Genomic DNA, 13,404 nt, shown 5'->3' on the forward strand with positions numbered 1-13,404 from the left:
CCTCCCAAGTCATGTGACCTAGTGACTCCAAACCAATGCAGAATAGTTATCCTATATGGGACTCATCGGGCACACCTCTTTTTATGGTCACTGTATGCTATATGAATATTTTGTGAAAAAAATACATTATTTCCTATATGAATGGTCCTCTTTTTTCAATACCTCCCAATTCATGTGACCTAGTGACTCCAAACCAATGCAGAATAGTTATCCTATATGGGACTCATCGGGCACACCTCTTTTTATAGTCACTGTATGCACACTGTATTTTATATGAATATTTTAAAGAAAATACATTATTTACCATAAGAAACGGCCTCCCTTTTTTCAATACCTCCCAAGCCATGCGACCTAGTGACTCCAAACCAATGCAGAATAGTTATCCTATATGGGACTCATCAGGCACACCTCTTTTTATGGTCACTGTATGCACACTGTATTTTACATTAATATTTTAAAGAAAATACATTATTTCATATAAGAAACAGTCTCCTTTTTTTCAATACCTCCCAAGCCATGTGACCTAGTGACTCCAAACCAATGCAGAATAGTTATCCTATATGGGACTCATCAGACACACCTCTTTTTATGGTCATTGTATGCACACTGTATTTTATATGAATATTTTAAAGATAATACATTATTTACCATAAGAAACGGTCTCCTTTTTTTCAATACCTCCCAAGCCATGCGACCTAGTGACTCCAAACCAATGCAGAATAGTTATCCTATATGGGACTCATCGGGCACACCTCTTTTTATAGTCACTGTATGCACACTGTATTTTATATGAATATTTTAAAGAAAATACATTATTTACCATAAGAAACGGCCTCCCTTTTTTCAATACCTCCCAAGCCATGCGACCTAGTGACTCCAAACCAATGCAGAATAGTTATCCTATATGGGACTCATCAGGCACACCTCTTTTTATGGTCACTGTATGCACACTGTATTTTACATTAATATTTTAAAGAAAATACATTATTTCATATAAGAAACAGTCTCCTTTTTTTCAATACCTCCCAAGCCATGTGACCTAGTGACTCCAAACCAATGCAGAATAGTTATCCTATATGGGACTCATCAGACACACCTCTTTTTATGGTCATTGTATGCACACTGTATTTTATATGAATATTTTAAAGATAATACATTATTTACCATAAGAAACGGTCTCCTTTTTTTCAATACCTCCCAAGCCATGCGACCTAGTGAATCCAAACCAATGCAGAATAGTTATCCTATATGGGACTCATCAGGCACACCTCTTTTTATGGTCACTGTATGCACACTGTATTTTATATGAATATTTTGTAAAAAAAATACATTATTTCCTATATGAATGGTCCTCTTTTTTCAATACCTCCCAATTCATGTGACCTAGTGACTCCAAACCAATGCAGAATAGTTATCCTATATGTGACTCATTGGGCACACCTCTTTTTATAGTCACTGTATGCACACTGTATTTTATATGAATATTTTAAAGAAAATACATTATTTACCATAAGAAACGGCCTCCCTTTTTTCAATACCTCCCAAGCCATGCGACCTAGTGACTCCAAACCAATGCAGAATAGTTATCCTATATGGGACTCATCAGGCACACCTCTTTTTATGGTCACTGTATGCACACTGTATTTTACATTAATATTTTAAAGAAAATACATTATTTCATATAAGAAACAGTCTCCTTTTTTTCAATACCTCCCAAGCCATGTGACCTAGTGACTCCAAACCAATGCAGAATAGTTATCCTATATGGGACTCATCAGACACACCTCTTTTTATGGTCATTGTATGCACACTGTATTTTATGTGAATATTTTGTAAAAAAAAATACATTATTTCCTATATGAATGGTCCTCTTTTTTCAATACCTCCCAAGTCATGTGACCTAGTGAATCCAAACCAATGCAGAATAGTTATCCTATATGGGACTCATCAGGCACACCTCTTTTTATGGTCACTGTATGCACACTGTATTTTATATGAATATTTTGTAAAAAAAATACATTATTTCCTATATGAATGGTCCTCTTTTTTCAATACCTCCCAATTCATGTGACCTAGTGACTCCAAACCAATGCAGAATAGTTATCCTATATGTGACTCATTGGGCACACCTCTTTTTATAGTCACTGTATGCACACTGTATTTTATATGAATATTTTAAAGAAAATACATTATTTACCATAAGAAACGGCCTCCCTTTTTTCAATACCTCCCAAGCCATGCGACCTAGTGACTCCAAACCAATGCAGAATAGTTATCCTATATGGGACTCATCAGGCACACCTCTTTTTATGGTCACTGTATGCACACTGTATTTTACATTAATATTTTAAAGAAAATACATTATTTCATATAAGAAACAGTCTCCTTTTTTTCAATACCTCCCAAGCCATGTGACCTAGTGACTCCAAACCAATGCAGAATAGTTATCCTATATGGGACTCATCAGACACACCTCTTTTTATGGTCATTGTATGCACACTGTATTTTATGTGAATATTTTGTAAAAAAAAATACATTATTTCCTATATGAATGGTCCTCTTTTTTCAATACCTCCCAAGTCATGTGACCTAGTGACTCCAAACCAATGCAGAATAGTTATCCTATATGGGACTCATCGGGCACACCTCTTTTTATGGTCACTGTATGCACACTGTATTTTATATGAATATTTTGTAAAAAAATACATTATTTCCTATATGAATGGTTCTCTTTTTTCAATACCTCCCAAGTCATGTGACCTAGTGACTCCAAACCAATGCAGAATAGTTATCCTATATGGGACTCATCGGGCACACCTCTTTTTATTGTCACTGTATGCACACTGTATTTTATATGAATATTTTAAAGAAAATACATTATTTACCATAAGAAACGGTCTCCTTTTTTTCAATACCTCCCAAGCCATGCGACTTAGTGACTCCAAACCAATGCAGAATAGTTATCCTATATGGGACTCATCAGACACACCTCTTTTTATAGCAACTGTATGCACACTGTATTTTATATGAATTCTTTAAATAAAATACATTATTTCATATAAGAAACAGACTCCTTTTTTTCAATACCTCCCAAGCCATGTGACCTAGGGACTCCAAACCAATGCAGAATAGTTATCCTATGTGGGACTAATAAGACACACCTCTTCTTATAGTCTCTGTATGCACACTGTATTTTATATTAATATTTTTAAGAAAATACATTATTTGCCATCATGAATGGTCTCCTTTTTTCAATACCTCGCAAGCTTTTTTCTCGCTAGACATCACAGATCAACATAGAACTGTTCTGCTATGTGATAATAATCAGACACATGTCAATGTGAAATAATATTTTGCATGAACTATTATATTTAATTTTTTTTAAAGAATCATATTTATTTCCTATGGAAAACAGCTTTTTGCTCAATAGCTGCCATATAAGGGGTCCTAGACAACACAGATCAATACAGAACTGTTCTGCTATGGGGTACTTGGCTTGGTGATTTGGCATCTACTATTATATGGAAGGTATTGAGAAAACACAGTTTCCATAGGAAACAAATGGGTACTATAAAATAGTACGTGCAAAAATTATATTAATTTGAGGTGTGTCTGATTAGTCCCATAAAGGATATTCTGCATTGGTTTGGTGTCCCTACGTCACTTCCCTTGGGGGGGGGGGGGGGGTATTGAAAAAGGAGACCATTCCTTATAGGAAACGATGTATTTTCTTTAAAATATTAATATAAAATAGTGTGCTTTCAATGGTTATAGGAAGAGGTGTGTCTCATGAGTCCCATATAGGGTAACTATTCTGCATTGGTTTGGAGTCACTAGGTCACATGGCTTGGGAGGTATTGAAAAAAAGGAGACCATTCCTCATGGGAAATAATGTATTTTCTTTAAAATATTCATATAAAATACAGTGTGCATACAGTGACCATAAAAAGAGGTGTGCCCGATGAGTCCCATATAGGATAACTATTCTGCATTGGTTTGGAGTCACTAGGTCACATGACCTGGGAGGTATTGAAAAAAAGGAGACTGTTTCTTATATGAAATAATGTATTTTCTTTAAAATATTAATATAAAATACAGTGTGCATACAGTGACTATAAAAAGAGGTGTGTCTGATGAGTCCCATATAGGATAACAATTCTGCATTGGTTTGGAGTCACTAGGTCACATGACCTGGGAGGTATTGAAAAAAAGAAGACTGTTTCTTATATGAAATAATGTATTTTCTTTAAAATATTCATAAAAAATACAGTGTACATACAGTGACCATAAAAAGAGGTGTGCCCGATGAGTCCCATATAGGATAACTATTCTGCATTGGTTTGGAGTCACTAGGTCGCATGGCTTGGGAGGTATTGAAAAAAAGGAGACCGTTTCTTATGGTAAATAATGTATTTTTTTTACAAAATATTCATATAAAATACAGTGTGCATACAGTGATCATAAAAAGAGGTGTGCCCGATGAGTCCCATATAGGATAACAATTCTGCATTGGTTTGGAGTCACTAGGTCACATGACCTGGGAGGTATTGAAAAAAAGGAGACTGTTTCTTATATGAAATAAAGTATTTCCTTTAAAATATTAATGTAAAATACAGTGTGCATACAGTGACCATAAAAAGAGGTGTGCCCGATGAGTCCCATATAGGATAACTATTCTGCATTGGTTTGGAGTCACTAGTTCACATGACTTGGGAGGTATTGAAAAAAGAGGACCATTCATATAGGATATAATGTATTTTTTTACTAAATATTCATATAAAATACAGTGTGCATTCAGACTATCAAAAAAGGGGTGTGTCTGATGAGTCCCATATAGGATAAATATTCTGCATTGGTTTGGAGTCACTAGGTCACATGATGTCAAAGCTATTGACAAAAAAGACTATGAAGGTAATTCAGAAGGTACTTTTTAGACTGTCCCTAAGGTCGGCTGGGAGCAAGTAGACAGGTCATCTGTTTGTACATTGTCTGCAAACACGGGGTGAAACTGGCCGCATACATTTTTTTTTGAAAATCTGTCGAATATCCGAATATCAAATATCAAACTAACTTCACCTCGGTAGGCCTGGGCCCTTAAAATCGTCAGACTTTCATAAAACGGGGATTCGGGCATTTGTCCGCTGAGAAAGTGTTTCAAGTTCTTGCTTGAACACACCATCTTAACGTAGCCTAGTGTGAGAAAGACTGAAATACTAAACCCTGGCCTAACCCTCTTCTGACTCACATCAACATTAGGCCTATCCCAGGCATTAAAGGTGCCATGTGTAAGAATTGAGGTAAAAATATCCAAAAAATGAGCTACATGCATCAAAAGAATGAGAAGAAATAAGGGTGATGATGTAATTTAAAAAATGAAAAACCTGAATTAGCATGCTAAATTGCTAGCCAGTGTCATAATACCAGTTTCGGCCATGGGATGCAGTATGCGGGCAACATAACCGCCAGCCAAACTGCAATACACGTTTCTCGGTTGTTACTCTAGGGTAGACCAACTCACTTTCTGGAGGTATACTGCCCCCATCTTTTATGGAATGTGGAGTATGAATTGATTTTTTGGCGGACATTACACATAACACCTTTAAGCCCACATTTCACTGCTTGACTCAATGAAAAAATACCAAACATGCATACTTCAGTCACTAATCAATGTCATTAGATATAATAACAACAAAATGTGAAGAACGGGGCTATACAATACCATCACTATTTTAAAAAGAAAACATAAGCTATATAAACGCATACATATCACTCCATCGGTTGAAAATCCAGTGTTGACTCTATGGCTAGACCTTGCTTTTAGTCATGATGTCCTACTTGTAGCCTAGTTGATCCTGAAGCAAAAAAAACCCAAATAAAACAAACATATATATACCACAAAATACAATAGCAATGCAAAATACAATATGACAATGGCACAAATGTAATATGCAATACCAGTTGTGACTTTAGCCTAATAGCCTACAATTTACCTATTATAATGCCCACTCCCAATTGAAACAAAGCAAAACAGCTGTGGAATGAAATGGTTGCAATGCATTTGTGTGAATTAATTTATGACTATAAGAAACAATATCTTTTACTTGATATCATTTCAACTTTTCCTAATTTTACAAACTAAACTGAGTTATGGTTTAGAAATATTTTTCAATTTTAACTCTGAAGGTAGCCTAAATGAATTGTTGTTGAATTCATGTGGATATCTTCATAGTCAAGTCAAGTCAAGTCAAGTCAAGTTTATTTATATAGCGCATTTCATACACAGAGGTCATTCAATGTGCTTTACATAAACAAAACCAAACAATAATAACAAATAAAAGCATAGAAGAGCAATATAGTCAAAGAATAGTTAAAAGGTAAAGATCATAATAAAAAGGAAACATAAAACAAGGTGAAATCATTTAAAAATAAAGAATAATTAGTAAGCAAAACAAAGGCAAAAGTAGTAAAAAAAGTAATAAAAGACAAAGTAGAATAATTATCAAGGCAGATTCAGAATTTGTTACTCGGCACAGTTAGCAGAAAGCATCTGAGAACAGTTTGGTCTTAAGTCTAGATTTAAAACTGGCTACAGTTGGGGCCTTTTTGATGTCATCCGAAAGTTGGTTCCACAGCTGAGCCGCATAGCAGCTAAAAGCTGCTTCACCATGTTTAGTTCTAACTGTAGGTTTTACTAGCAGGTTTTTCACCTGGGACCTGAGAGGACGAGAAGGTGTGTACTGCTGAAGCATGTCTGACAAGTATTTAGGTCCTGCTCCATTTACTGATTTATAAACAAGCAATAGTGCTTTAAAGTCAATTCTGTGACTTACTGGAAGCCAGTGCAAGGACTTAAGAATTGGAGTAATGTGGTCAGTTCTTTTAGTTTTTGTTAGAATCCTAGCTGCTGCATTTTGTATCACCTGAAGCTGTTCTGAGTTTGGCAATATTTTTGAGGTGGTAAAAAGCTGATTTAGTTATCGCTTTCATGTGGCTGTTGAAATTTAGATCACTGTCAATTAATACACCAAGATTTTTAACAGTATCCTTTGCCTTCAACCCTTTTGTGCCAAGGAGAGTGGCAACCCTAAGTCTTTCCTCATTTTTACCAAAAATAATTACTTCAGTTTTTTCTTTGTTCAGCTGAAGAAAATTGTGAGACATCCAGGTGTTGATTTGTTCTATACACTGACACATAGATTCAAGAGGACCATAGTCGTTTGGTGATAGAGCTAAGTAAATTTGTGTGTCATCTGCATAGCTATGATATGAAATCAAATTATTTTGAATGATTTGTCCAAGTGGGAGCATATAGAGGTTGAATAATAGTGGCCCCAAGATTGACCCCTGGGGAACACCACAGGTCAAGGACGTTGGTGTTGAGGTACAGTTTCCGATGGCAACAAAGAAGCTCCTTTCTTGTAGATATGATTTTGTCCAGCTGATAACTATGCCTGTAAATCCAACCCAGTGTTCTAGTCTGTGTAGTAAAATATTGTGATCAACAGTGTCAAATGCTGCACTAAGGTCCAGTAGCACTAGGACTGATGTTTTACCTGAATCTGTGTTGAGGCGTATGTCATTGGAAACTTTAATGAGAGCTGTTTCAGTGCTGTGATTTGCCCGAAAACCAGACTGAAAGTAATCAAAATACCCATTTGATGTTAGGAAGGTGGTTAATTGATTAAAAACTACTTTTTCAATAATTTTGCCAATAAAAGGTAGATTGGATATGGGCCTGTAATTGTTTAGCATGGAGGCATCCAGGTTATTCTTCTTGAGAAGTGGCTTTACAACAGCTGTTTTCAGTGACTTAGGAAAAATGCCAGACAGCAGTGATACATTTACAATTTGAAGGACATCCGCCGCTATGAGGTGAAAAACAGTTTTGAAGAAATTGGTAGGCAGAGTGTCTAAGACACATGTGGAAGAGCTGAGATTCTGTTCCGTTTTTTCAAGTGTTTCGTAGTCTATCAAGCTGAAATCTGACATCAAGTTTAGTTTCCCTCTGTTTGTTGCTGGAAGTTCAGGTTGTTGAATTTGTAATTGAGCAGATATGTTGAGTCTGATTTTGTCAATTTTACCTTTAAAAAAAGATGAAAACTCATTGCATTTATTAGTTGAGAGAAGTTCAGGCACTAATTGTGAGGGGGGATTTGTTAACTTATCAACAGTTGAAAATAAAATACGAGTGTTATTTGAACTTCTATTGATAATGTTAGAAAAGAAAGACTGTCTTGCTTTGCATATTTCAGAGTTATATGTGCGGAGCATCTCTTTATGGATTTCATAGTGGATCTGAAGTTTGTATTTACGCCATTTTCTTTCAGTCTTCCTACACTCTCTTTTTAGAAGTTTAACTGCTGGATTTTGCCTCCATGGTGCTTTCTGTTTGTCCTTAACTTTCTTGAATTGTAATGGAGCAATGTCATCCATAATGTTTGCCATTTTTGCATTAAAGTGATCAAATAAGTCTTCAGAGTCTGACAGTTGACTTGACTTTAGTGAAAGTGCTTGCTCAAAGAGAGCACTTGTCTGATCGATCATTTATGATTCTCCTTTTTACCATCATAGCTGTGTTTTGAGTGTGTGGGGACATAGACACATCAAAGAACACGCAGAAATGATCAGATAAGGCCAGGTCTTTAACAGCTGTAGAGACATCGAGACCCTTTGTGATAACAAGGTCGAGGGTATGGCCGAGAGAGTGTGTTGGCCCCTGTACATGCTGTGTTAGGGAGAAAGTATCGATTAGTGCAATGAATTCCTTGGCATAATTGTTTTCAGGATTATCCACATGCAAGTTTAGATCCCCTGATATAATAAGACAGTCAAACTCTATGCAAACAACTGATAGCAGTTCACCTAGTTCTTCAAGAAAAACTTTAGCTGAATGTTTTGGAGGCCTGTAAATTGTCAGTAATAAAATCTGAGGAGAAGACTTAATGCATGCACACAGATATTCAAATGAAGTAAAGTCACCGAATGACGACTGATTGCACTGAAAAGACGTCTTGAAAATTGTAGCTATCCCCCCACCTCTTTTATTTGCTCTGGTAGCACTCAAAAAACTGAAATTTGGGGGAGCTGATTCGATGAGAGTAGCAGCACTGTTTGCTTGATCTAACCATGTCTCAGTTAAAAGTAAAAAATCAAGGTTGTGTGTGCAAATTAGATCGATCATAAATTAAGAATGATTTGTTTGAAAGAGATCTGATATTTAGGAGTGCTAATTTTGCTGTAAGTGTTGGGGAAATATGATCCATGGGGCGAATCTGAGGTTGATGTGGTACGGGTAGGAGATTGGACTGGTTTACCCTATAAGCTCGATGCATTTGTGTTCTATTTCTTGTCAATACAGGAATAGAGAATGTCATGGGCTTACTGGGTCCCGGCATGTTCTGAAAACTACTGTCAGTACCATCAGTGTTGGGAAAGTTCACTTTCTTTGTGAACTAGTTCAAAGTTCAGTTCACAAATTTTAAAATGAACTAGTTCAGTTCATAGTTCATATTTCAAAATTTTGAACTAAGTTCACACTTTCCAAAAATGAACTAGTTCATAGTTCTTTTTTTTTCATATGTTGCTGCGAGCTATTATTTTTCAAAATTATTGCCACAGCCCATAGAATGCAGTTAATTTGGGTTGAGGATCTGTCTTGACAGTCTTTTGATTTTTTATTGGCTTGCACATACCTTGAAAGGCTAGCCAGGTGCTTCAGTTCAATGTGCCGTTTCAGGTTTGCTGTGGATGTGACTGAAGTGCGGGCAAAGTTTGCACAGAAATGTAAGATTTTTCCCATCCTCACCGACCTTGTCATAAAACTTGTTTAAATGATCATACAACGCCTCCTTGCTGCTTTGTCGTCTACATCAGCCTTTCTCAAACTTCTTTGACCTGAGGCCCAGTCAAGGCATACTTTGGGGTCATAGGGCCCACCTACATGAACCCACCCCTCCTCCCACCCCCCATCAAATTATCATAATGATATCACAATTATTATTATTTTTATACTATATTGCTATACATGCACTTCAAAACAGTCAATGTTTAAAGTGCTAAGATTGTTCACAAAAGTTTGTGAAAACATGCACATCAGAGTACTGCTTTACTAATGTAAAATGTAATTAGGCAGTTTCATTGTTTTTGCATTGTTGCATGATGCTTGCATGAGAAATTCTCAAAACAACAGCAATTATATGGGTGCCGTTGTTTTGGGATGTTGCCCTCATGCAAGCATCATACACTGATAGAATATTTATATGCTATTTAATTACATTTCATTTGAATGCCTGAATTTAAGGATTCAGGAAACACAATACCAGCTTTTGTGAATGGTAAATGGCGGATCAGATCATGCGTAAATCACTGGAGATCTTTAACTATCTTTAACTAAGACTAATTAATAGCTTTTGGCTGACTTTATACTTAATGCTAGACAGTGTTTTATATAGTCTGTGCTGTTTTTTATGGAAGTTGCATAAATCCACGTCGTTCTATTAAATGTCGTTTCATAATTAAATAGCCTTCCAATAGGTTGAAGCTTAGCTTTGCTAACGTGCACACGCATGCATTGAATAAACGCTCATACCACGACTTAATTCTATGCCTCTATGTTTGATGACACCAAATTAACATGTATTTCCTACTAATTGCAGAAACTGTTTTCTTTTTCTGTCCGCGGTTCCTTGATCAATTGCGCAGCAAATTATCAGACGAAGCCCCAGGAATAATTTCACTCGGCAGACCAGCATTGTCCACGTTGCGGACCGCGGCCCATAGTTTGAGAAATGGTGACCTGCATGCTGCCATAATTAAGGCCTTTTTACGGTGTGTTTTAGCCGGGTTTTCGCATGGAAGGCTCTGTAGAAATCTGGCACCCTATTGAACGAAGTTAAACTGAAAGAGTGTGCCGTTCACAGACACCAGAATGAACGAGTTCACAGTAACGTTCATCAGGCAGTAATACAGTTCAGTTCACGTTCGCTCAAAATATGAACGAGTTCATGAACTTTCGTTCAATGAACGCGTTCAGGCACAACACTGAGTACCATTTATATTGCAGGGACCCTGAGAATATCATACAACACAGTCATCATACAATTGTCCCCTGCTGCTGCCATCTGTATTTTCCACTGCACATTCCATGCTATATGCCGGCTGAGAAAATGAACTAAGAGGTTGCTGCTGCTTAAGAGATCCTTCTAAACGGGGAGGGCGAGGGCGAGGGGGTGGAGGTGCCCTTCGCTTCTTTGGTGCTAATGATCTTGGGCTAGTAAAACTCTGCATGGCTACTGGTAGCAGTCTCTCCATTCTTGCAGGGAACATCATGTGCTTGGGTGGGGATGGTGATGGGTATTCAGGGGATCCTGTGGAGTTTGAGTGGGTGGTGGGACGACGGGGTGGGGATGGTGATGGGAGATTAGGGGGGTTTGTGTGGCCTGGGGAGTTTGATTGGGTGGGGATGTGATTGGGTGTGGGTGGTGATGGGAAATCAAGGAGGTTGGGGTTGAAAATTGATCCAGAGTCTCCATCTGCCAGCTGAGGTTCTGGGAAGTTTGTTGCAGATGCTCCGCTTTCAGCATGTATTCCAGTAGTGTATTCCATGTTGTTGTGTCTTTGTGGTGACAAGGAGACGATGGAGGTGGGGAGGGGTATTGGTACTGGTGTTACAACATGACCCTTCCTTTCTGATAGCCTCTCAGCAGCTTTGATAGGTGCTATCTCCTCATGCTCATCACATCCATTTGTTTGCTGAGATTCCAGGGAGTTTGACGCCAGTGATTGACCTTGAGTCATTTTAGCAGCACCCATCTTATCTTGACCAGTGGACATGGCTTGGCATTGTTGAGCTGGTTGTTTATGTTTCTCCAAGGTCTGCATTTCAGTGGAGGCTAGCGGGTGGTTACCAGAGGGCCCCACAGCAGTGGGGGTTGGGCATATCTCTGTTTCAGCCTGTGCAGAGTGTTTTGGTTTAGCTGAGTTGTTGATGTCATCCGCTTGTTCCGTCTGTATGGCCACTGAGTGATTATCAGAGGCTCGGCTCAAGGTTGGCAGAAAAAATGTTGGATGCAGGAGAGAGAGGTGATAGTATTCGGTTAAGATCTTGGCCCCAGTCCAACTCAGCTCTGTGCTATTTGGTCTGAAGTATTCCCTGCGATTCCAAAAAAGGTTAAAATTGTCAATAAAATTCATCCCAACTGAAAAGCATGTTTTTGCGAGCCAGGTGTTTAAACTGAATAGTCTGGAAAATACAAACATCACATTTACTTTTCAAATTCAGTTAGATTTTCGGGTAATAGCCTAGGCCTAATCATGCAGTGTGTAGAGGAACTATGGAATGGTAGCCTAAATTAGGGGTTTTCAACTGATTGTGAACCAGGGACCACGATTCTGAGTAATTACGTAACCCCAGGACCACCACTGAATAAAAATACTGATTCGCACATTGAAACTACATTACTGAATCCATGGTCAGGGACCACCAACAGTGTCCTCACGGACCACAAGTGGGCCGCGGACCACTTCAATGGCATAAATGATAGGGAGCAGACAGTTGGCTCATGGCAGCGCGAGCATGCGCAATCATTAGAATAAATCTTCATGAGGGTTGCACATGCTGACAGAGATAGGCTACGGATGCGTGATGTCCCCTCTCTCTACCCGCCGCAACAACGACAGTCAACACCGTTTCATTTAGTCCAGTCCCGGAAATCGAACATGAAATGAGAGAACAGCTAAACATGTGAGTGGCATTTGCTTTTCTTATTGAGCTGAAGCATAATAAGAATGTCATAACAGAAGAGGTAATCTAAACAACATTTTGCAAAACTGTGCTAGCCTATTTATTGTAGCCTGCCAAACGCCCAATTTAATCAATCGAAAATGCAGGCTAGGCTAAATTGGAAAAAGTGGCACTTTGGAAGACAGATTAGACAACTCCAAGGGGTAGGCTAGATGAGTTGCCTAATTGATATGTATTTTTTTTTTTTAAGAAAACCGTTGACTCATTTTTGTCATTGTCGTGTAGAGCCTCATCAACAATTTTCAAACTTCCATAGTATCTATGTCCCAGTCAGCATGTGGTAGCTGGGTTTTATTTCACTGTTGTAACCACAGATGGCCAGCAGATGTCATAGGAGAGCTACAGCTGGCAAATGTTTTACGTGATCCCATCTTGCCATCTTAATCGTTTGAACGATCAAATCAGTCAATGTTTTACTCAGTTCCAGTTTACATCTGATCTGTCTGTTTTAACCAACAATCATGAGATAGGCTACCGCCACAATTTAAACAAGGTTAAAGAACATATCTTAAAAGACCGGGGATCGGAAGCTGTCAGTGTGTAATGTTATCTAAATAAGTAGTTAGGATACATCGTTCATTGTAGATGTTGTATTTCAACAC

The sequence above is a fragment of the Alosa pseudoharengus genome, unplaced genomic scaffold, assembly GCF_046254945.1.
Source record: "Alosa pseudoharengus isolate Yale_2024_CS ecotype anadromous, Long Island Sound unplaced genomic scaffold, YU_APseudo_1.1 YU_APseudo_1.1_scf_8, whole genome shotgun sequence".
Taxonomy (NCBI): Eukaryota; Metazoa; Chordata; class Actinopteri; order Clupeiformes; family Clupeidae; genus Alosa; species Alosa pseudoharengus.